At 40.6% G+C, this 25,517-nt stretch overlaps 1 pseudogene; it reads right to left on the bottom strand.

Moving 5' to 3' along the window:
* Window positions 1-1,653: 1,653 nt before the first annotated feature.
* On the bottom strand, window positions 1,654-2,083 carry LOC122477678 (annotated as a pseudogene).
* Window positions 2,084-25,517: the final 23,434 nt, after the last annotated feature.

Raw genomic sequence — 25,517 nt, 5'->3', positions numbered from 1 at the left:
AGTCAGTTAAGCGGCCGACTTCGGCTCAGGTCATGATCTCACGGTCCATGAGTTCCAGCCCCGCGTCGGGCTCTGTGCTGACAGCTCAGAGCCTGGAGCCTGTTTCAGATTCTCTCTCTGCCCTCTCTCTCTCCCTCTCTCTCTGCCCCTCCCCTGTTCATGCTCTGTCTCTCTCTGTCTCAAATATAAATAAATGTTAAAAAAAATTTTTAAAAAAAGGGGAGAAGAGGCATGGCTACAGATAAATCAAGAAAGGGTACAGAATGAGGATGTAGAGGCACAACAGCCAAACAGTGTCTCCTTCACTGTGTGACCCTCAGCCAGCACTGATTGTGTGCAGTACCTCGTTGTGCCCTGCCCAGCACTGCAGACTTCTGAGGTGGGGGGTTGGGAGAACATTTAGAGTGAAAAAGAATTACACCCACTAGGATGGCTACAATTTTAAACATGGAATGTAATAAGTGTGGGTGAGGATGTGGAGAAGTTGGAACCCTCATATAATGCTGGTGGGAATGTAAAACGACTTGGCCACGGTGGCAAACACGATGGTGGTTCCTCAATGAGCTAGTCAGAGGATTACCATGTGGCCTAGCAATTCCACACCTTGGTATAAGTGTGAAAGAACTGCAAACAGGTGTTCAAACTAAGACTCATACACAAATGTTCATAGCAGCACTATTCACGATAACCAAAAGGGGGAAACAACCGAAATGTCTATCGATGGATTAGTGGACACATACAATGCATCCATACAATGGAACATTATTCAGCCCTAAAAAAGGAATGAAATGCTGAGTACTGACAAATGCTACATGGGTGAATCTCAAACACTTTATGCTAACTGAAATACATCAGTGGTCCAATGCCACACCACATATTGTATGTTCCATTTATATCATATATCCACAAAGACATACAGACGGGAAGATTAGTGCTTACTAGGGATTCAAAGGAGACAGGAGTGGAGAGTGACTGCTTAATGGGTATGGGGTTTCCCTTGGGGTAATAAAAGTGCTCTGGAACTAGAGAGTGGTGATTGATGCACAACATTATGAGTGTACTAAATACTGCTGTATTCTACACTTTAAAATGGTTAAAATGGTAAAGTCTGTTTATGTGTATTTTATCACAATTTTTTAAATGTCAAAACAAGTATGGGGAACGACATTTATTTTTATCCAAAATAAGGTGGAATTTTAATAATAGGAGGTTGAAACAATTCTTTTTTGTCTTCCTTCTTCAATCTTCTTCCCTTTCACCTTTTTTTCTATATGGTTTAAGGCCAATCTGTACCCCTACAATTCCTCTGTTTGCATTACAGCTTGTAGATGCCTTACCTTTTTTTTTTAAACGTTTATTTATTTTTGAGACAGAGAGAGACAGAGCATGAACAGGGGAGGGGCAGAGAGAGAGGGAGACACAGAATCTGAAACAGGCTCCAGGCTCTGAGCTGTCAGCACAGAGCCTGACGCGGGGCTGGAACTCACGGACCGTGAGATCATGACCTGAGCCGAAGTCGGCCACTCAACCGACTGAGCCACCCAGGCACCCCAGATGCCATACCCTTTTAATATATTTTTTCTTTTATTCAGTGCAATTGAACCTACCAGTACATTATTTTTAACAAACTTTTGTTTTGTTGCTGTATTTTTTCACTTTTATACCTTTATTTAACAATCAGCAGTTAGTCCTCATCTGCCTTAACTTTCTGTAGATTTTTGAAAGTGGTGACAGGTACATAGGTAACCAACATATAGAGTTTGTTTGTTGAATCTTCATCTTTGTTACATTTTCTGGACTACCGCACACGGATATGGTATGGAACATTCCTTATTCCTTTGGCCCAGACAGCTTTGTTGAGCCTGGTATCGAGGCCTACATCTGGAGCCCCCACATACTCCATGGCAAATTTCTGGATCACTTTGAGTGCCTGAGGGGCACACTTCTTGAAACCTACTCCATGGATGCACTTGTGAATGTCTATGGTATGTTCTCTGGTCACTACCTCACTGATGGCAGAATGACCCTTCTTGTTCTCACCACCCTTCTTTGCAGGAGCCATTCTGCCCGGCCCCGGTTGGAAAGGAAGAGCTTAACAAACTTTGATTCTAACAATGCATGCCTACCGTGTGTCAAGAACCATGCTAGGCATTTGGTAAACATTTTCTCAATGAATATAGGAAACGGAGATTTTTAAATTAGAAACAGCAACGATATTGCCTGAGGTCAATCTTTCAAAGAAGAAAAGTAATTAGAGGTGTCAAAGGTGAAAGACCAACAAAATGAATCTAACTTGGAAATCCTTATTTTCATCTTGACAGATGCATTCACTCATTACTAAAATGAAAGCGTACTGAGTACTTACAATGTGGCCCTGGCTGTAACAGCAGGATGATGTACAGACTCCTCCTGAAGTCAACTCTATCAAGACTCATAGAGTCGTTAAAACAAATGTACTATTTGTCTACAAGTGTGCAGGATGAAATAGAAGAATGTGTTGAGACCCTGTTGGAAGCTGGGTAAACACAATCATTCCCTACATGCCCATATTTGCGTGTGTGTTTCTTTCTATGAAATACACCAAAGTCCCACTGTTATACCATCCTTGGGGGCAGAGCCACAGAACTGCTTGGTTAGCGGCGAGTCCGTGTTTCACCAAGTGTTTCTAGCGCTGCCAGGAACTGAATACCCGGTGGACGTGGTCCAAGGTGGGTTATGTAGTGTATAGAGAGGACCACATGATATCGGAGACCCATATGTTGTGTTCTGGCTCCAAATTTTCTACTTTTCTATTATTGTGTGACACAAGATCTTCCAGACAAGAAAAAAGTTGAGCTGTCTCAAGTCTATCCCATTACTCCTAATGCTCACAACTCTTAGGTATATGTTAAGAGGATACATATAGGATAAGAAGAATATTCTTAAAGCCCCACACGTGCACACCACTAGAAACCGAAATAAGGAAATAATGAGAAAGGCAGCAACCACAAGTTCTCGGCAGAACAAGGCTGGCCTGCAGAGAGAGCAAAAATTACATGAAAGACACAAGTGAACCACACCCTAAATCTGAGAGCTTCTGCTCAGTGATGGAAGCTTCTGATAAGTTTCTTGTTCATACTTTTATCATTTATAAGCTCAACTATGAAATCAAGACAGTAAGTCAAATATAAGGCAAAAATGGTAAGCAACAGTTGAACAACCGAACAAGAAGAAACGTGAATTGGAAAGGGCTGGAAAGGACAAGGGCTCTGTAACTTACAGAAAGCCTTGGCATACTTTCTGGATTGTTTTGCTCTTTCTTCACACAGGCTGAGTGGAAGAGCCTCAGTATTTGCCATTTTGGCTTATTCATTAACCTCGGCTCACACCTTCACTTCAGAGACATTTGTGTATACATAAAATTGTCAGCCCCAAATAATAGATTCAAAATACGCAAGATGTGAAAAATTATTACAAAACTACTGTCTTGTTGTGGCCGGATTCTAGAGTATATAAAAGGCATTCACACCCATTGTCTCACTGGATGTTTAACACAAGTGATTTGAAATCCTTTCATCGTACATTCTTCTGTGCATGTTCACACTAGTATTTTCTAGAGAACTGTATACCGTATTTCATGGATGCTATATATCACTGTCAGTAAATTAACATTCACAGTAGCCTTAAAATCCCAATCCTTATATGAAAGGCAAAATTAGAAACAACCTCCACTTGAAAGCCCTGTTGAAGGCCATAGAAATCTTTGCTAAGGGCCTTGGTATTCAATGGCAACAATGGGCACAGTGGTTCCAGACAGTGGGTAAGTGCAGATAGAGCCCCTCTGGGGAAATAAAACAATAGAACCTATGTTTGGGGGACCCAATTTGCATGCCAGCAGTCAGCTTCCTTGCACTTTTAAAAATGCAAAATCCTCACCTCCACGCGCAGTGCACCTGGTGGGCTAGCTAACCTCTCACTGTGACAGTAAGTCCACGTAATGGACTGTATAAACAGAAACCTGGTTGTGATTGTTTTCTGAATGGGGCTCATCCAACATGCAATATTACTACAGACATGCCCCTTCCTTATTCAGGCAAACAAGTCACTAAGGACTTAGAGGAGAGAGCATTTGCAGGCTCATTTTGCAAGGGGGAAGGAGGGGGACGTTCTTTTACTACTGTGCTAGAGGAGGGGTAAAGAAGAGAGCCCATTTCAAGAAATATACTACGAATAAGAAAACCTGAGTACTGAAACAAAATTGAAGAGGAAAGCACATTTATCAGTGGGGGGGGGGGAGAGATTTATTCAAACATTAAAGCTCTCATGTTACCTCTGTTTTCATTTGAGATACTCATATTTTAATACCTCTGCGTTCCAGCTTCTCTTCTTACTGGATATGAAGCTAAGTTTCTACCCCGTGCTCATGATTATGCTGTCAGCTAAATGATCAATCATGCTATCACCAATTTCACATTGAGACTTCACGGCAGGGTGAAATCAGAGAACAAAATGGCTGTGGGGGAAGAATTTGTTTAAATACAGCTAGTTTGGGGAGCTAGCAAATTGGTAAAAAAAAAAAATGATGGAAAACATATGAAGTGTAAATGCATCTATCTTTAAGGCAGATCCATTTCAAAGCTTTCCACAGCACAAAAGTCATTGTGTGATACATCTCAGTGTTTAGACTAGTAAAATGCCATAATCGGGTTGCAACTAAATGCCAATATTTCAGTCCATCGACTGTGAGCACTGATTTGTATTTACTGCATGTCTTTTAACTATATGAACACAATGAATACACTGAAGGCTACTTCCGAAATGAATCTTGATTTTATATTTATAACCAGAAAAATGTTTTAAGAAAACCCAACAGCCGCAAATGCCAAGCAAGAGAAATAAAGGTGATCAGAATGAAGCCCTGTAATATTTTTGACTACCTGATGTTAGAGCCTATTCCGTACGTGTGAAGTCACATTTGCCACACAGGAGCTGGGAGAGAGAAGGAGCTCTGTGTCAGGAATACTCCAACAGCAGTTTGGGAACAAGATATTCAAGGAGAAAGCAGACAAGTCTGGGTTCTGATTCAGAATTGAATCTCTTCAATTTCACTTCAGCAAGCAAGCAATGCCTACTTCTTTTAATATTGATATTATATTTAAACGCAAGTTTTGAATGACTGCTCTCTAAAGGTTCAACTGATGGAAATGATCTACTACTACAAGGGCAGATCATTCTTGCTTAAAATCAATCATTTTAACTCTGCCTTTGTAGTACATTCATGATATAAACAATCCTTTCTTCAAGTAAGTCCCGCCATTAATTCTAATCTTACAGTGCTCTCTACTGGTGATAAATTATGTGAAACCTCATTAGATATCGAAAGGTCTAATTAACTTCTCATCTTAGGCTCACACCACCATTCGAGTCCAGTGTGGCACCACCTAATACAACGCACTGGGCAGAATCCAAGATGCACCAAGAATCTCCATCCTTGACAGATGCACCTGCCCGTGAACCGCTGCATCAGAGGTGCTCGGGAGAAAGGGCTGAAACAAGGAAAACTTAGGCAGTGTGGCTGCCAGGCAGGTTGAGGAAAGAACACCGAGTGCGGAATCAAGAATTAGATTGGAATCCTGGCTTCGGACTGCAACAGCTGTGTGACGCTGAGTAAGTCATTTTACTTTTTTGAGCTTAAGTTTTCTCATCAGTAAAATAGAAACGATAAATTCCCACGCTACCTATTTTACCCAGGCTGTTGTAACAAATGAGATCATGGGCAAGATCATACTTTGGAGAAATGATTATGATCATCATCATTACAATAAAAGAGACCCTATTTACTTTGAATCAGTGAGCCTTGAAGCTCTTAAGATTTTTTTATCAGTGGGATTTTTTAAAAACACAGTCTTACATGTAGCTTTAATATAGCGAACTGATTTTGTTAGGTGAACTGTAGGAGTTCAAAAGTGAAATTATTTATCTATTATCAAGTCAGTTAATGACAAGCACAAAACTGTCTGGGATATACATGTGGTTTTGAAATCTGGGGTTATGGTTGTCAACTGAACTGACATTTACCTCAACATCTAATTTGTTTCTGGACTTCCTTTGGCTGCCTAGTATCGGAAAAATTATAATTCGTATAGATAAGTACGTGTGCCATTCTATGTTCAGGAATATGTTAATCAGCAACAAACAGTTTAAACAGACACACATACAGAGCAGGAGTTTTACCTCAAAGTCTGCCCAAAGAGTGTTCCTCACACAGCACAATTAAGTGTGTTGGGGGGGCTTGGAGTTGCCTCACCACTTTTTTCTGCTTGAACACCCCCCTCACCTGCCTCAGGAGACCCCAAGAAGCAAATCTGGCAGCTTTGGAAGGTAGGACCGCCCCGCCCTTCCTCTGGGTATTTAGAAATCTACTTAGGTCCCAGTGTAAGATTTTGGCAATTATTGGTAACAAGGTATTAACCTGGAGAAAATGGAAATATATATAATATTTTAGCACTGATTACAGACTTAAAAAGTCCTTTGTTGGTTTAGCAGTGTTAGGAGGTATAATTATAATTTGGCATCTTTATAAAATTATCACATTTGGTATATTCCCAGTTATGAAAACCCAGAAAAATAGAGAAATCATGGGGAAATATATTATCTGATAATAAAATGATTCATCATAATTAAGCCCTTCCTCCTTTGTCTTTTATCCCATGCCCCCTAGCTTGTTTCTAAAGAATACCAAGTAATGAGAGCATACGACTCTTGATCTTGGGGTCATGAGTTCGAGCCCCATGTTGGACGTGAAGCTTAAAAAAATTTAAAACTTGGGGCACCTGGGTTGGGCGTCTGACTCTTGGTTTCAGCTCGGGTCATGATCTCACAGTTTGTGAGTTCAAGCCCCGCATCGGGCTCCGTGCTGAGCAGAGCTTGGGATTCTCTCTCTTTCTCTCCCTCCCTCTGCCCCCTCTCCCCCTCTCCCCACGCTCTATCTCTAAAATAAAAAACATATATAAAAGAAAAAAAAAGAACACCGACTTAGAAATCCTTTAAATTCTAAATTTGGATTTACATAAAACCAGTATGTTTCCTACAGTTCTATTCAATTAGAAATGTGTGACAGATTTAATTAAAATACATACCTCACTTTCACATATTTGTGACAAGTATTGCTTACAAACATTGCAATTAATTTTGTAACATATATAAAAGGAAAAATTGATACAAAATAATACTGTTAATCACCAAATCAGAGCGAGAACTAGGAATAATAGATGTTGGAGCAGTGATTAGTTGTTTAAAAACTACAATTATATACAACCAGGTTATATATTACTAGCCCACACTGAGATTACTATTTATTTAATACTTCCATTAATTTTGACATTCCAAGGTATTATAACCCCCAAATGCCCTTTTTGTCAAAGTATGAACTCTCAGATGTCACTTGTCATCAAACAAAATCTCCAGTAAACAGCATATTCTGGCTTCTCAGTCTATACAAATGAGAAGGCAAAGGAAGACAGCAGTAGGTCCAGTCAGGGTGAGAGGCAGTGATCCAATTTAGGGTATTTGTAAAGCACCAGGCAGGGCAGTGTCCTAAGAGTTTACAGGAACTCTTAAATGTAGGGCATGGTGAAGGAAAGAGGCAGTATCTGAGTAGAAGAACTGAGCCAAGTGGGCAGGTATTCAAAACAAACTTCGTCCCACTGCGAAACTCAAAACCAAACCATGAACCCGGGCACAGAAGCCAGGCGGACGTGGCGGGAGTGGGAAAGCTGGGATTTGGTAAGTGTATGAGAGAACTAGGAACACCACTAAGCACATTAGATGTTCAGGGCCAATGGGAATGAGGCTGATTCTAGAATCCAGCAACCACAAGGATCTTTTTGCTCTGCTCACATTGGAGGGGCTCAGAAACTGGACTGGAGTGAATCTTCAAAACCCGACAGGCAGCTGAAAGAATATTTCTCCCCAAAAGACGATGTCATGAGGACCACCATGAGATACACATTTGTAAGCACAGATATCCTAAGTGTGCATATGTGCACACACATACATTCATACACATGTTATTTGGAAAGCTCCTACATCATTTTGTTTTACTATTCAAACAGACCCCAAGGATCAGACACTCAGAACCCCTTTTCTCACATGGATACACCACCACTCTTGTCCCCATCTAGCTCAACTACTCTGTTAGCATTGCTGGGATTGTTCCCCTGTCCTCTCAATAACCCTTTAAGAGCCCTACATCTGGGCCTGCTCTTATTAGGCTGATATCGTTAGCAGCCAGAGAATGATTCCTGTTAAGAATGGGTGACTCAGGGGCGCCTGGGTGGCGCAGTCGGTTAAGCGTCCGACTTCAGCCGGGTCACGATCTCGCGGTCCGTGAGTTCGAGCCCCGCGTCGGGCTCTGGGCTGACGGCTCAGAGCCTGGAGCCTGTTTCCGATTCTGTGTCTCCCTCTCTCTCTGCCCCTCCCCCGTTCATGCTCTGTCTCTCTCTGTCCCAAAAATAAATAAACATTGAAAAAAAATTAAAAAAAAAAAAAAAAAAGAATGGGTGACTCAAACCTAGCGAGCCAACATGGGAGAACACAAGCGCATAGTTCCTTTGCCGTCCTTGGTTCTTGGAGTGGTAGGGTGCCCTTGTTTGAAAGAACCTGAACTTCTGCCAATAGCTTTGGCCCATCTCTGGTTGACAACTTCAAAGCGGGCATTTAGCAGGGTTTTCATTTCACTTTACTTCTCAGTCATACATCTACTTGGCCTAGATTTAAGCTCAAAAAGCCCACCTCAAAAAAATATATTCTCTTTAAAATCCAAACTTACATTCAAAAGTTACATGGGGCAATGAGAAGACTAAACTGGTATGGGAGGACATGGTGACTTCCAATTTCAGCCATGCCAGTCATTTGGCATCAAAATGTGCACCAGCTGTGAGAGTTTGGATCTTGATAAGTCAGACGATGCTGGAAAGCTGACAAGATACTGCTGTGAAACTGTTTTCAACCCCTTAATGTCTTCCCTGCCCCCTTATTTTCATATTTTGTTCCCTGTGTACATGCGTAATATATAAAGAAATGAATTCAAAATCCCAGGAGTCTGTACACAGGTTAGCACGGGGCTTTGGCAAGGCCTGAGATAACCTCGATAACTTCACCGTCGGACATGGTCACCCGTAATCATCTGCCAGCATGTTTTCTCTTAAATGGCTCTAGCAGTAATAAAACCGATCATCATAATATATGCACCATAAAAGAGGAGAGGGAAGTGAATGAATTTACAAGCAGCAGTGTCTCTGAGACTTGATCTTCTCCACCAGAAGTTGGTGAATTCCCCATGGATTTCAACAGGAAATTGGCCTGCTAAGGGGTTATGGGTGATACGGCCTTAAATGGGACTTATGAGCTATAGTTCCAGGTCCGGGACCACGTTGCCCTTGTTCATTAGTGCTTATGAGAAAATAAAATACTTCTTTTAATTTTGCTTTTATTGCATTTTTGTGAAAGGAAAAATTATTTAAGTTTGTAGGGGATAAATACTTTTTCTTCCTTATTATTTATTCATATGCATATTAAATCTCATAAACTCAAGTTGCCAAATTCTAACCTGCTGATGAGGGGAATCTTCATGCTTTCCATCTGTTCAACTGAGCCAACAAGATGCTGAGGCTCTGGCCTGTGCTTCCCCAATCCAAAACCAGTGGGGGCTGCACATACCAATTACCTACGGTACTTCCTTTTCTTCACACACAACCAGGGAAGAGAAAGAGGGTAAGGCTTCAGACACAACCAAGTAATTATCAGTACAAAAACTCTTCTTCCCCACTCCAATGGACCCCACTATAGATCAGAACTGAGCCTTTTATCTAAACAAGAAACTAATTGATTGTTTTTAGTTCCAACTGCCCTTAATGGGATTTTACAGGAATTCCATGTTGGAAATGAAAGTTGGTAGAGACAAACGTATTCTCTCAAGCAGTATTCACAGGACTCGAGCTTCTCATCCAGGGCAAATTAATTGATTTATGGGCAGCATGACGCTGGTGATGCTAACAGGAAATATAAAGAGAGCAACTCATGCTATGTCTTGGGCTCAGACAATTTGCATTAGGTAAAAAAAAAAAAATCATTTCCAGAATTGTCTGTCAGCCAAAGCACAGTTTTTAAATCATAAAACCAAGCCACAGATGCAAAGGTCACCCAGCATAAAATTATGAGCATAACTAGGGAGAAAAAGCCCTTTATGTGTCAAGAACAGGAAGCGATTTTGTGTTTCTCTACAAAAATTTACAGTCAGCAGCTGAAGGCAGAAAAAGCAATAAATTATAACAATTAAATCCAAAGTAACTTGCTGTTTCCATTCAAGGTCACAAAGCTTGGTACAAAAGTCATGGCACCATATAAGACAGCAAATAATGTGCAGGGTAAACAATATATATGCTTCTGATTTTTCTTGTGTGTAGGTCCCGTTAATGTCACTTACGAGACAAGAAGGAGGGACTGAGAAAAGACCCATTGCTCCCCATCTGCTATCCACTGGCAAAGGTGAGTAGGCGGATAAACAAGCCCACACTCTTCAGTAAGTGTTCAAGAACGGACTCATTTCTCACATCCTCCATTTCCAGTATCTCTCCTGATTGTACGGCTACTATTCATAATAATACGAACTCCAGTTTGTTGATCTTCTAGTAGATTCTGGGCACTGTTTGAAGTGATTTCTGTAAGATATCTCAAACCATCTTCACAGAAGCCTTGTGAGGTAGATATGCACACCGTCATTTCATAGATCAGACACACACATGCATATGCGCGCAAACATACGCACGCACGCACGCACACACTGCAGGTGGCCCTACTCACGATTTGAACTCAGGTCTGTCTGAGCTCAGACTCTTATACCCAAGACTCTGTTGGTCTTAAACAAAGTAGCACTGGGTCCTTTTCCTGGGTCCTGATATCTTACAATCAGAGTTTATAACTCACAGTTGGAATTTTTTCTCCCTACATGATTTATAATAGTCTCCCCCTTATCCATGGGGGATATGTTCCAAGACCTCCGGTGGATGCTTGAAACTGCAGATGGTGTTGAACCTTATATATACTGTTTTTCCTGTACATACATACCTATGATAAAATTTAATTTATAAATTAGACACAGTAAGAGATTAACAACAATAACTAATAATAAAATAGGATACTTATAACAATATATGGTAATAAAAGTCGTGCAAATGTGGTCTCTCTCTCAAAATACCGTATTGTACCGTACTCACCCTTCCTGTGATGATGTGAGGTGATAAAATGCCAATGTGATGTGATGAAGCGAGGTGAATGACGTAGGCATTGTGACACAGCGTTAGGCTACCAGTGACCTTCTGACAGTACATCAGAAGGAGGGTCATCTGCTTCTGGATCGCAGTTGACCATGACTAACTGAAACCATGGAAAGTGAAACTGCTGATAAATGACAATCGTGTAATGTCGATTATATACATTCTTTGATTTCTCCTCCAAAGAACAAGAGGGGAAAGCGTCACCAGTCATTTCTGTATGATTCCAATTAAGTTATAAACTCTTTGAAGGCAGGCACTGTAATTTAGGAAGAAATCCTCTCTTCTACTTCCCAAGTTCCTTAGTCAAGACATTTCTGTTATCTCTGTAACCTATGAGAAACTTTCCATTATTTTCTCCAGCCCTCCCCTGGATCCTCCTTGAGGAAAGAAGAAAGGTTCATCAAGTTGCTAGGGATGAGGCAGAAGTTACTGGATAGGCAAGAGGATTCTCTTTCTCTCTGGCAGGAAGCTCTCTCTTGTACGCAGACTAAATAGGGCTTTCCCTGTCAACTGTCAGGAGAAGGCAGAAGTCTGTTCTGCAGCTGCTCTACTCATAATATGTAGGGTGGTAGTTCATTTTACGTGTCAACCTGGCCAGACCATGGTACCCAGATATGTGGTCAAACATTATTCTAGATGTCTCCGTAAAGGTATTTTTTAAAGTGAGATTCTAGATGTCTTCGTAAAGGTATTTTTTTTAAGTGAGATTAACATCTAAATCCGTAGACTTTGAGTAAAGCAGAATACCCTCCATAATGCAAGTGGGCCTCATCTAATCAGGCGTTCAGGGGAAGAGATTGATCTCCCTGAAAGAATAAGGAATTCTGCCAGCAAACTTCCTCTGGACTTGAATTGCAATTCTTCTCCATTTCTACATCCTGATGGCCTACCTTGCAGATTTTGGACTTGCCAAGCCTCCACAATCGCATGAGCCAATTCCTTAAATTAATTATTTCTATAAATAAATAGATAGATTAAAAATATATAGGGGCGCCTGGGTGGCTCAGTTGGTTAAGCATCCAACTCCTGGTTTCACCTCAGGTCATGATCTTGCAGTTCATGAGTCTGAGCCCCGCATCGGGCTCTGGGCTGACAGCTCAGAGCCTGGAGCCTGCTTCGGATTCTGTGTCCCCCAGTCTCTCTACCCCTGCCCCACTGGCGCGTGCATGCACGTGCACTCTCTCTCTCAAAAAAATAAACATTAAAATGTTTAAAAATATATAGATACTTATCTAGATATACATTTTTATTTAAATCCATGTCTTTCTATATATCTGTATCTCCATCCTGTTGGTTCGATTTCCCTGGGTAACCCTGATCAGTACAGGTAGGGTAGGCTATATCTAGCAAAAAGCTGATTCTCCTCATGTAAGGTCTAATTCTGTAAAAAAATAATAATAATAATAATAATAAAATAAAATAAAATAAAAGCAGGTGTAAGAAATTGCATAACTATAAAACCCTCAATCTCATCCTGAATGATTTTATGTATCACTGAGTACTTTGTACATAGTAGACCTCCCATAAATATTTGTTAAGTGAATGAGTTTGTGTTATAAACACTGCTGACTTCTATTTTCAATGCCTCATGCCACATGAAATCCTAAAGAGTTGATTTTTACCTATTTTTTAAATAAGGGAGTTGAGATGACTGAATTTAAGGAAAACCTGGCCATATGGTTCCATGCCATATAGAAAAGATTGCAGAACTAAAAGTTGGCAATCAACCTTCTCACTGACATGTGAATAAGATATGTTAGTGTTTTATTGCTGTGTACCAAATTTCCGCAAACTTCGTGGCTTAAAATAACACCCATTTATTAGCTCACTGTTCTGTAGGTCAGAAGTCTGAGCAGACTTATCTGAGTTCTCTGCTTAGGGTCTCATTAAGGCCAAAATCAAGGTATCAACAACTGAGAAACCAAAGTGAACTAGCCTGGGCCATTATTGAGAGGCTCTGGGGGAAGAATCAACCTCCAAGTTCATTCAGGTTGTCAACAGATTTAAGTTCCTTGCACCTACAGGACTGAAGTCCTGTTTACTTGCTGGCTGTTGACCACGGACCACTCTCAGCTCCTAGAGGCCACTCTCAGATCATTTCCACCTAGCTCCTCCATATGCAAATCAACAACAGTACATTAAATCCTTTCTCCTTTGAATCTGACTTCCTCTTCTGCTACCAGATTAAAAAAAACTGTTTTTAACAAGCTCACATGATTAGATTAGGCCAGCCTCCACAATTTCCTTACCTTAAGGTCCACTAGTTAGATGTAACCTTAATTACATCTGCAAAATTAGTTTTGCCATGCAATGAGATAACAATGAGGGTAACACCTGGGGCCTGGGTGGGGGGCGGTGGTAAAGGTTATGGGTGCTTAGAATCCTGTCTACCACAAAGACACATGCAGATGGGCAAAGAGTAATTATTCTGGCACTTGTTAAAATGGTAAGGAAGACTTTATTCAAGATTATTGCAATAAGGAAGAGACTATCACAAGGGGAAGGGGCTGAAATCAATTTCTAATACAGCAAAGACAGCTGGGGATTTGTAGCAAAGGAGAAGTGTGAAGAGGACAGTGAAGGGAAAATTACTAAGTGGAACTTGATTAGATATCAAGGGTAGGGAGATTCTTACTACACTGACTTAATAGGATTCTTGCAATGAGGAACCTGATCATACATAAACAATAGGAAAAGAGGAGCTTGATTATATTCCAAAGGTGAGGGGATTCTCAATAAATTGGCTCAGCAAAATTCGTTGCTAAAACTGGGCTCAGCCAAGGTCAAGGCCTACATGAAGAAGACTCAGAAGAATCTGACTAAAGTTTGGTGAAGGAGAAAATCTTTGTCAAGACATCTATAAGCAGGTAGGCCTATTAAGGGCTCAAAATGTAGAATAAGTGGTTAATCCATGTAATGATATTCAAGGGATTCTAATAAATTCCTTGCCAAAAATATCTCCTCTCTCCAGATGACTACATGGTACTATCCAAGGGAAAGGAGACTAAAGGGGACAAGGATATAGAGAGAGGAAGTGAGAAGGTATCACAGCTAGGACTTCCTCTTGGCCAACACACCTGGAGACAAGCCTGGTCATCTGCTATGGTGAATCACTTCCATTGACATTACATAACAGCTCCCTCTTCTAGGGCCTTGAGTTCTTCTTCGTTTTTTTAACATTTTTTTTTTTTTTTCGAGAGAGCACAAACAGGGGAGGGATGGGGTGGCGGGGGGTGGGGTGGGGGGTGGTACACAGAATCTGAAACAGGCTCCAGGGGCCCAAACTCATGAATCATGAGATCATGACCTGAGCCAAAGTCAGAAGCTCAACCGGCTGAGCCACCCAGGCGCCCCTTGAGTTCTTTCTTCTAATCACCATGCAGCAATAAGGTCTCATGCAAATCAGCACAATGCCATACATAGCACAGACATTTGACTGTATTTTCATTACAAGCCATTCTTTAAATCAGAAAAAGTAAACACAACACAAAGGAAAAAAAGTTGACAGTGCACACACCTTAGCATCTTTGTCAAAGTTAAGAATGATCAGAGAGTTCAAACTAATATCTTAGAGTTGTGACATTGAGACAGAAATCGAGGACAGATTGAAATGTCTACTGATACCTTTCAGCTTGAGATACACCTCCTTCCTTTAAGGTTTAATCATTTCTATCTAATTGCCTACCTTTCAAACATAACATGGAGACTGAAAAACATTAGGGTTGTAAAAGCCCTTAGAAATGATCTAGCTACCCAATCCCCTTAATATTCAGATGAAAACACTTTGCTTAGTAGGGGTCTAAATCCTTCCATGTGGGAAATGACAATTTTTCAAGTATTTGGGTTAGAGAAACCCAGTGCTGAGCAGTTGTAATGTGAACTCAGATTAATCTATTTAGGCATGTGGAAGATGGCACTTATATGATCTGACTTCCCCACCTCCATGCTCTCCCCAATCCTCACTATTCTCTAAACAAACCATGAGCTTTGATGCCTCCACGATCTTGCTGATGCTGTGACCTAGGTTTGAGAGGTTATCTCACCATTCAGATTCATTCTTTAAAACAAAGTTGAAATGTCATCTCTTTTCTATATCTTACCTGGACCTGTCCCTCCATCTCACCACTATTTCCAGGCAGAAGACATGGTTTCCTCTACTTTATCATTTATCATTTAATATTAAAATTATTTCTTTAAATGTCTGTATTTTTCTCAAGACCAGCGACCTTCCCTTATTAAATTTTATACTATCCTCACCTAGCATAGTATCTGGTACACAGAACTTAAGAATTTGTGAAATTCAATTCATTTGATGGGCTGGTTGCTTGCTTGCTTGATTGTTTCATTGGTATTCAGGTGAATTGGAAGCATAGTTGGTAGACTGGCTCATTGGCTGATTGGTAGGTTTTCCAAAATGTAAATACATGATTCTTCAGTTCTTTCCAGGAGATATAACCAAATAAGGCCATTCATTCATTGCTGATCACTCTGATAGAAAATATAATTGTGAGGTCTCAAGTAAGCTGGATCTGGATTCAAATTCTGATCTCGTCCCTCATGTACTCTTTAGAAACTGCAGCCTTGGCTGAGCAGCTGGAGGTCACAGACTTAGCAGGACTATCAATAAATTTTATCACTTTATTGAGGATGCAAAGTGTGGCTATTATTTGTAGATGCTGTTTAGGAAATGTCTCAATGTCACAATGGACTTATACACATAAACCATGTTTCATGGTCTTCTTTAATCCCTGGAAGCCCTTCAAAATAGTGTTACATCTGGAAGCACAGCTCCATTCACACCCCTGGCAGGTGGTTGCCCCTTGGATTTTTGGACCGCCCAAACCTCTTTTTACGAAACTATATGCTTAACTACAGTCAGAACCCAAGCTGTGTAGCTGGTATTTTCATTCAGTTCCATGACGAGAAAGCCACACAGACTCCACTGGTCAATAGTTAACTGAATAAAAACAAAAGGTTTTATATTGGTGCTTTTGTACTATAAGACAGAGTCCCTGTATAGGCTGAAAATAACTTTAGAATACTTTCAACTGTGGGGCCTTCACTGTCTACTTGTATCACAAAAGGGAGATTCTGGTTTTCAATTACAGCCAGTGCTCCAGACTCCCACACCATTGCACAGGTAGTTGGTCTTAACACCCATCCCGTCAGAATGATTCTTTACCAACTTCATTTAACTTCCTCCAGCAGTTCCTCACCTACCTCAAGTTTGAAGCCAATTTAGGGATGCTTCTCGGTACTTTTCAGCCATGAACAAAAGTGTCACAACCAAGTAATTGTCACATGCACAAAGCCTCGCCAATAGATGTGTATGGAGAATGGGGTAATGATTTTTTGTGTTCCTAGTTACAATATGTAGAGTAATGTAAATGGAAAGGCCCAGCCATTGCTTGGTTTTTCTTTCACTGTCAGGACCAGAGAAGGAGACGGTAATATGCTTCTATGCTTTTTCCAAGGTTGGTCTCTACATTCACCACTCAAGCGGTTCATTTCCCCTCCTCCACACAAAAACGATTTTCCCCATTGAGGAAACACAAAAATGAAGCAGCAAACGTAAGAGAGACCTTACGTACCTCTTCCACCCCAGCACTTCCCAAAGCTTCAAGTAAGAACAAACCATCTGCTGAGTTCGTTAAAATGCAGATGTTGATTCAATAGATCTAGGATAGAGCCTGAGATTCTGCATTTTAACAAGCTCCCAGGTAAGGTCCATGTGCCTGGTCTGCAGGTCACACTTGGAGTAGGAAGTCTACCCTCTCCCCAAAACACCATACTCTTTCCTGCAAAGGAACCCATCTCTGTCACCAAAGATGGACAAGGCCTTTGCTACCTTATTTACTTATATATGTATTTTTGCTAGGCATTGGTAGATTGTTTCTTGTATACTGTTCCACCTATCTATTTATCTATTGTTGCTTCTTATTAACGTCGCTTGTGCTTTATTATATTATTTGTAGTGAAGGACAGGAAATACTTACACCCCAAAGAAATTGGTTTTCGTTTTTGAGTCTGTAGAATCCCATCCAGTTCCAAAATGCAGCTGTACATGAAGAGCAGGGACAATCGAAAACTTCCCAAGAGAAACATATGCTTAGTCTCCTAGGCACTCAAAGAACTACAGCAAGAAGTTTCTTGTCTCTAGGATCACACGAGTCCTAGATGAGAAAGTCAAAATTTCACCAAACCTCCCAACTAGTGCATCGTGGACAGATTTCCAAATCCCCAGTTCCAAGTTCAAGGGTTGTCTGTCTCCTTAATACATCAAAAATATTCCCCTAAATTCCAAGATTTTGTTACCCAAATGCATTGCCTTTACACTCAGATGCATCACAAACACCTTTTCTCATGTGCTCTGGGGCTTGTCACAGAACGTTTGCAAGACTTAGGAAGAAGTGAAAATTTTCACCCAAGAAGCCCCTCTGATTAACTCCTCCCCTTCAGTTTCATTCTCTGAAAAACCTAGGGCTTCACGAACATTTCTGTAAAGACTCCTTTGAAGAAGGTATGATAGAGGTTCCCGCCTGAAGTTATTGGACTCACGCTTAGGGAAACCTGTCTCCAGAATATATTGAATGAAACTCCTTCCACTTTCTTCAAGACCAGGCTTCCAAAGGCTTTTCAAAGAATGACATGTTTCCCAACTCCATTATCTCATCATAAAAGGGTCTACAAATCAGTGACGGTTATACACTCATTATTCTCCATGTTATTAAAAGAAAAAGCTGATAGCCTAGCTTGACAACTAAGGCTCATAGACTTTGAGATCAGTGAAAACCTGGGCTCCTGTTCTGGTGCTGTCACCCACCAGCAGGAACTTTGGAAGAGAACTCACTTCACTGAGGTCACGTGTTGTGAGGATTAGATCCATGTGAAAGAATTACTGAGCCCAGAACCTGGCAACGGGTAAGTGGTCAATATGGTTAGCTAGTATCCTCTCTGTATCTCAGTTTTTGTTTCTGAAAACAAGGGTGGTAGGTAGTTCTGTTGGATAAGATAAGATGGGTAGCCTCTACCTCATAGGGTTATGGAGATTAAATACCTTGATATATGTATGCCAATATAATGTATTTAGAACATTGCCTGATAATTAGGTGCTACATACGTGTTAACTTTATTATTATATTGTAAATATCATTAATGGTGACGATACTAATAACACAGCCCCTTGAGAATGCAGGACTATAACACCTGACTGCATAAGCTCTAGCTTCCCATTAAGGAGTCTCTTGAGTATTTGAACCCAATATATCTAGCTGGTTCTGTCTACAGGGAAGTATAGGCCCTAGTGCCTCCCACCCCTTCTGCTTTGAGAATCACCTGTAAGGGTTTTAAAAAATATAGCTGTCAGAGTCCCCCAACAGGCCTACTGAATCAGATTCTTCAGGGTGAGGCTAAAGTATCCTTATTTGTAGTAAGAGCCATTGGTGAGTCTAATGCGCACCACATTTTGAGAACACTGCTTTAGGTGATCTCTCATGAGCCTTTTAAATAAACAAACAAACAAACTTAGGAAACCATTATTCCATTATAAAAGGCATCCAAAAAATCAAAATAAAAATAATAGAAGACATCCAGAGTCATACTCATCAATGGGCAAAATAGTTCCTGATAGAGTTAGGGGCACCTGAAAGAGGTGATTCAGTTATAAGAAAATATGAGCAGGGTGCTGGGTGGCTCATTGAGTTAAGCATCTGACTCTAGATTTCTGCTCAGGTCTTAATCTCAGGGTTGTGAGTTCAAGCCCCACGCATGGCTCTGGCATAGAGCTTACTGAAAAAAACAAAAAGTAGAGAATGAAGGAGGACTACATAGAAGTGAGATTGGCTATCTATTCTGGATGGAACAAGGCAAAAAAACCAATAAAGTCAGTTTAGACATGCTACACAAGTCAGTCAGTAGACACTTAACCAATGAGTTAAGGGATCTGCAAAATCGTTGTATATATATATATATATATATATATATATATATATATATATATACATACACACACACATATAGGCTAATACTTATATACCACTTACCATGTGCCACACACTGTTCTACGCACCTTAAATATTGACTGTTTAATGTTCTTAGCAATCCAGTGATGCAGGTACTACCATTATCATCATCATCCCTATTGTTACAGATGAGAAAATTAAAGCACATAGAAATTACAGCTACTCGTCAAATACCACACAACTAGGAAATGTTAGAGCCAAGATCTGAACCCAGACAGTGTCATGCTAGAGGCCTGTTCTTAACCACTATTTTATACTGCGTCTCGTCCTACTAGATTTAGGCAAAAGAAATGAAAAATAAAATGTCTCCAGGTTTCCTCCAAACCTTTACTACTGTTGCCTGTTTATATTTCTATCACATCAATACCACTCAGAAGTTGCTTAGAATCAGAGATGTAGAATTATGTGCTACTTTATTTATAGGATGTTGACAAACTTTTTTCTATGCCTTGATTTCTCTACCTGTAAAATGGGGTCAAAATTTTTTAGGATTTGGCTAAATATTAATAATGCTGTGTAAGGCTGAATGGCATGCACAACCCAAAAGATTTATGGAGAATTACATATGAGATAGATACATGAATGCACTTCAGATATTTATTTCTCCCTAAAAAGGTGCATTTCCACATCATAATGAAACCGTTTTGCTGCCTTCACTTTTTGCATTAACTGTGGCAAATATTACTATATGTGCTATCTGTTTGATGTCTATGGATTGCCAACTGTAAATTAATCATGGAAGTTCTCCAGGTGTTATCACAAGCTGTCACAGTGAAGATTAAGTGGTTTTTAATGATGATTGCTCAGTAAATTGATTGATAGCAAAGTGACTCATCAACCTGGTCTATTGTTAATACAGCACACACTTTATAAAATCTAGATTGCTGATAAAAGAACAATAAAAACCACTTTGGTGACAGAAGAGTGCATTGAAAGTACTTGGACTGATAACTGTATCATGTTCTTGCCTTGCTCTTTCAGAATTTGAAAGCATTTAGACAGTAATAGGTAGGATCGGGACAATAAAGCTGTTAGGAGAGGATTTCCTTCTTAAGAAATCTATCAACGAGTTCTTGGTGTTCCAATGTCAACCAGTGTGCTCCAGGGAAAAACAAGAGGTGAGTTGCTAAAGTACTTGTACCGGACTGCGGTATGCGTTCTCAGGATGGGCTTGTGCCATATAGAAAAGGAGATAGATCTCAGTGGAGGTTGTGATTCCCTCTCTTCCTTCCTGTTACTTGTGGGGAAAGAGATCAAGTTTGCCAAAGTGAGGGCTTTTATTTTGCTGTCCTGGACCTATGCATTAAAGTGTACTTTAATTTATCAGAATGGTCAGAAAGGGATTTTTTGGTTAACTGAATTCTTGTGAATGCTGGGAATATTTTGTCAAATATGTGAGTTGTTTTTATACGTGCCTCCAATGATTCTGAGACACCATTTGAATGCGAACCACAACTGTATGCCATACACCACTGGATCCTCAATTTTTGAAGTGAAAATGAAATATATATTACTGAAACTACATTAAATATAAATTCATTTTAATTTGATGATTTGTAAGATAAAAGAACATCTTGTCTTATCTCTGGTAGACCATTGCCTTTTCCTTATCCAGTGCTAGAAAAGAGGGTAGAAAAGAAGTAGAAAGAGGAAATGAACCCCTATAATGATTCCAGGAAAATCCCACAAAGTTTCTTGCTTACAAAGACCCCTGGAAGCTTCATTCCAATATCTCGCTGGACATCTCCCACCTGGATGTCCCAGCCATACTCCCCACCAGTACTTCTGAAGTCAAAATCTTCCCTTCCAAACCTGTTCCTCCTCCTGTGTTCCCTCTTTGGGTTAATGAAAGGGAGATGGTCTAACTTGATAGTATGGGAAGAGGAGCAGTTGAATAAAAGTTTTGTAATAATGGTCTGAAACAGCCACACAAAGCCAGCAGAATGGCAGCCACTCCTTGAGACCCATTACAGGCTAGGGGCATGGGGGCATGGATTCTGCTTGAGAGGGTTGCAAAAAAAAAAAAAGGCTACCCTCAGAAATACAACCTTCAATCAAAGCAAGGCAAGAGGTGGTTGCCTTGTACTGAGATTATAAGGAAGCTGCTTAACAATGAAATGAGAGTTCCCAAAGGCAAAGAGGAAGGGCTGAGAAGACCAAAGGAAGGAAAAGATGGGCTAGGGTGGGACTACTGAAGAAAAGAGCTGACAGAAGAGGTCTGGGCCCCAAAAGGGGATTGTAACTCCTAGAATTTGAGGTCCCACAGAGCAGGCTTGTGTCTCATCTCCCAGAGTCTACCCAATTACTCACAGGTAGGCACCCAGTGGTGAACCTGTTAATGTTGAACAGCTGACTCCACAAGGGAGAAAACAAGCCCTAATGGGTAGTGTTTGCTAATTTCAGGGCGTAAATATTCTTACCATGGCTGATTTCAAATTACCAACAACTATCACTGAAAGCAGAGTTGGGAAGAGGTACGTGCAATCGACTTTTCTTGGAAGGTATGAGCTGGCTCCAGCACAACGCTGGCATTCATTAAACATTTCTTCAGTTCAGACTATGACTTTAAATCTGGAACTGTAAGACAGGCAAGAGGAATGAATGTCTTTTCCTCTAATTAATGATTGTTCATTTGTAGGATTAATCATGTTCATCCAACAAAAGCAGATCCTGGTTCTAGTGATGAAGCATGATAATTGAACTCAGAAAGAATGAGTATGATCATTGTCTCCCTCTATTCTCTTCCCTTTCACATACACTTTCTCTTGTTTCAGGTAGAGAATGGCAGGACCCTACAAGGTGCAGTGCCTTGTTCATGTACCCTTTGTGTGTTCATCCCTGGCCACCAATGGGTCAGGCATACGTGGATCTTCAGCTTTGTCATCAAGGATTGGAACTTGAGGCACCTGGGTGGCTCACTCAGTTAAGCATCTGACTCTTGATTTGGGCTCGGGCATGATCTCATGGTTCGAGAGTTCAAGCCCTGCCTTGGGCTCTGCACTGACATCACAGAGCCTGCTTGGGATTCTGTCTCCTTCTCTCTCTGCCCTTATCTTGCTCACGCTCTCTCTCTCCCTCAAAATAAATAAGTAAACATTAAAAATTAGAAAAAAAAAAGAATGGAAAGTAATCTTGCAGCTTTTCTATCTTGAGTTCTCCAGGTTTAAGTGGCTCTTTCACAAATGCTCAACATCACTCATCATCAGGAAAATACAAATCAAAACGACAATGAGATACCAGCTCAAATCTGTCAGAATGGCTAACATGAACAACTCAGGCAACAACAGATGTTGGCAAGGGCACGGAGAAAGAGGATCTCTTTGGCACTGCTGGTGAGAACGCAAACTGGTGCAGCCACTCTGGAAAACAGTATGGAGGTTCCTCAGAAAATTAAAAATAGAACTACCCTACGACCCAGCAATTGCACTACTAGGTATTTATCCAAAGGATACAGGTGTGCTGTTTCGAAGGAGCACATGCACCCCAGTGTTTATAGCAGCACTATCAACAATAGCCAAAGCATGGAAAGAGCCCAAATGGTCCATTGATGGATGAATGGATAAAGAAGATGTGGTGTATATAGGAGAGAAGCCAAGATGGCAGAACAGCATGGAAGTTTTTTGTGTGTCTCGCGTCCATGAAATACAGCCAGACCAACACTAAACCATCCTACACACCTAGAAAACTGATTGGAGGATTAACACAACAATCTGCACAACCTGAACCACACAATTCGGCAGGTACGTGGTGCGTAGAGGTGAACTTGGGGAGGGAGACGCTGGCGGCAGGCAGGAAGCCACCTTTGCAGGCGGAGAGAGGACACAGACTCGGCGGGGAGGAGAATATGGGAAAAAGCATCCCTCCCCAAAAGCAGCCGGACAGAAAGTGGGAAATTGGAAACAGCCGCAAGAACTAAACTAAAAAGGGAGAAAGGAGAGAGTTTAAATTCCATTAAGACTGTAAACAGGGGGAGCGCAAAGGCTGCAACTCCGCAGCTCCCTACCTGGAGGTGCTCTGGTGGGAACGGCGAATCCCCAGGAGCAGAGTGGGGTCCGGAGTTTCTCGGGCCACACGGGGAAAAGCGGTTCCACTGCTGGAAGGACATTTGGTACAGACTATTGAAGCCACCTGGTCCCAGCAGACCCCAGAAGGTGGCCACATTCGCTGGTGCTGGAACAAGGTCATTTAAGGGTGAAGCCTGGTGCCAGATGTGTGTTGTGATTTTCCATAATCCCTGAAACGCTGCTGCTATACTATCTTGCAAGCCTTTTTGGGGGTGGGCTGGCACCCGGCCGCAGTCTTGGGACACCGGCAGCAGCAAGGTCCAGCAGGCGTTCCTGGGTGCAGCCGACATTCGGCCGTTGCTCATTCGGCCATCGCTCGGTGGGACCCTCCCACAGAGGGGCAACACGGGTCAAAACCGCAGTCCTTCGTAATTAAGGGGCCGGGGAAAACAGCCGCATCTGAGACAAAACTCGGGAGAGAGATACTGCCTGAGGCCTGGTCACAGAGAGTGAAAAAGCGGGGAGTGGATGAGAGCTGAAGACAGAGGACGGGTGCGTGACTGCTGACCCGAGAGAACAGACCGCGGTAGCTGGGTGGCGCCATTTTAACCGCTCCCGCGCATGCGCATACGCACCTACGTGCGCCGCAACAATCCACCACAGTAGGCTAGCAGCGCCATCTAGTGGAGAGCGGAGCCGTTACACTGAGCCCCGTCCAACTGGTCCAACTTCGCTCTTAAGAGCACAAGTTTCACCACCGGCTTAGTTTATGGAATATAAAGCGCTACAAAGACTGACTTCTAGGGGAAAACGAAGTAATTTCAGTCCTACGTCAATCTGTCAGCAGGTTCATCTATTCAATTTTCTTTCTTTTTTTTTCTCTTTTTTTCGTTTTTCTTTTTCTCTTTTACAATTCTTTTTCTTGAATACAGAAAGAGAAAAAATTCATTTTTATTTTCAATTTTTATTAAAAATATTTTTCTTTAATTTTTTTACTATATTTTTTACTTTTGTGTAATTTTTTTTCAAATTCTATCTAACTTCCAACATTCTATTCTAGTCTACTTCAGTGTATTCACCTTTTCAAATTTTCAAACGATTTCCTTTTTTTTTCTCTTTTTCATTTCTTTTCTTTTTCTTGAACGCAGAAAGACAAAAACTTCATTTTTACTTTCAATTTCTATTAAAAATATTTTTCTTTAATTTTTTACTATATTTTTTGCTTTTATGTAAATTTTTTCAAATTCTATTTTACTTCCATCATTTTATTTTAGTCTACTACAGTGTATTCACTTTTTCAAATTTTCAAATGATTTCTTTTTTTTCTCTCTTTTTCCTTTTTTGTTTCTTTTCTTTTTCTTGAATACAGAAAGAGAAAAAATTCATTTTTATTTTTAATTTTTATTAAAAACATTTTTCTTTCATTTTTTACTATATTCCTTACTTTTGTGTAAATTTTTTCAAATTCTACCTTACTCCCATCATCTCACTTTAGTCTACTTCCATGTATTCATTTTTCAAATTCTCAAACGATTTCCTTTTTATTTTTCCCTTTTTTTTCCCTCTAATCTGTCAAACCACTTTCAACACCCAGACCAAAACACACCTAGGTTTGTGTGTGTAAACTAGCATCATTTATTAGATTTTCTGTGTGTGTGTGTGTGTGTGTGCGTTTAATTTTTTCATTTTAATATTTTTTCATTTTAATATTCTTTTATTTTAATTTTTCTACCTCATTAATTCCTTTTCTCCCTTCAAAATGACAAAACGAAGGAATTCACCCCAAAAGAAAGAGCACGAAGAAACGACAGCCAGGGATTTAACCAACACAGATACAAGCAAGACGTCTGAACCAGAATTTAGAATCATGATAATAAGAATACTAGCTGGAGTCGAAAATAGATTAGAATCCCTTTCTGCAGAGATAAAAGAAGTAAAAAATAGTCAAATGAAATTAAAAATGCTATAACTGAGCTGCAATCATGGATGGATGCAGCGGCAGCAAGGATGGATGAGGCAGAACAGAGAATCAGTGATATACAGGACAAACTTATAGAGAATAATGAAGCAGAAGAAAAGAGGGAGATGAAGGAAAAAGAGCACGATTTAAGAAATAGAGAAATCAGTGACTCATTGAAAAGGAACAACATCAGAATCATAGGGGTCCCAAAAGAGGA

This window comes from Prionailurus bengalensis, chromosome X (assembly GCF_016509475.1).
Source record: "Prionailurus bengalensis isolate Pbe53 chromosome X, Fcat_Pben_1.1_paternal_pri, whole genome shotgun sequence".
Lineage (NCBI taxonomy): Eukaryota > Metazoa > Chordata > Mammalia > Carnivora > Felidae > Prionailurus > Prionailurus bengalensis.
This window is presented reverse-complemented; position numbering and strand designations above follow the sequence as displayed.